Consider the following 731-nt stretch of genomic DNA (forward strand, 5'->3'; position numbering starts at 1 on the left):
CACAGCTCTATCACCACAGCCAGGTGTCTAATTATCCAAGCCTGCCTTCATTCTCACACATACTGCTGGCCAAAACACATTAGACACAATCTCTGTCTCACACACACAAATTGAGACTCGCATGTATAATTTCACAATTTTATTCTGATGGGAAATTGTTTTATTGTGACTATATGCTGTTGTTGGGGATGATTTATACTAAGGGTATTAAAAATCTAATAAGACGTTTATTAGGTAACATAGCTTGCACAGAAGTCGTAACCCTTTTTTTTTGCAGAAAACGATTTCTCCAAATGCAAAAATACATTTTTCAAGGCGCTTTAGGAAACATTTCAGTATGCAAAGTATCCATAAAATAAATGTGCCCGAGAGCTAAACTACTACTCTGTTATGAATTTGTACCGTATACTTTAGAACGGATTTCTTTTGGACCAGTCACAGTTTAGGGATGGGACTTCATTATTGCTTTATTCTAAAAACATACGTACGAAATTCATACAAAAATCAGGTGGGTCAGTTCTCTTCCGTCCGGAGAAGATGAATAAAGCAGATTATATAAATCACCGAATTACATTAATTTTACAATAAACATTACAAACTAAAATATGAAATCTAAGAGTTGTGCATTCACAAATAACAGAGTCTTAAGAGGTCAATACTCTCTTATTGAGCAAGCAAAGGCGACAGTGAAAAAGAACCAAAATCTCAAAATATATTCCCCAAAATAAGAG

The sequence above is a fragment of the Triplophysa dalaica genome, chromosome 5, assembly GCF_015846415.1.
Source record: "Triplophysa dalaica isolate WHDGS20190420 chromosome 5, ASM1584641v1, whole genome shotgun sequence".
Classification (NCBI taxonomy): Eukaryota; Metazoa; Chordata; class Actinopteri; order Cypriniformes; family Nemacheilidae; genus Triplophysa; species Triplophysa dalaica.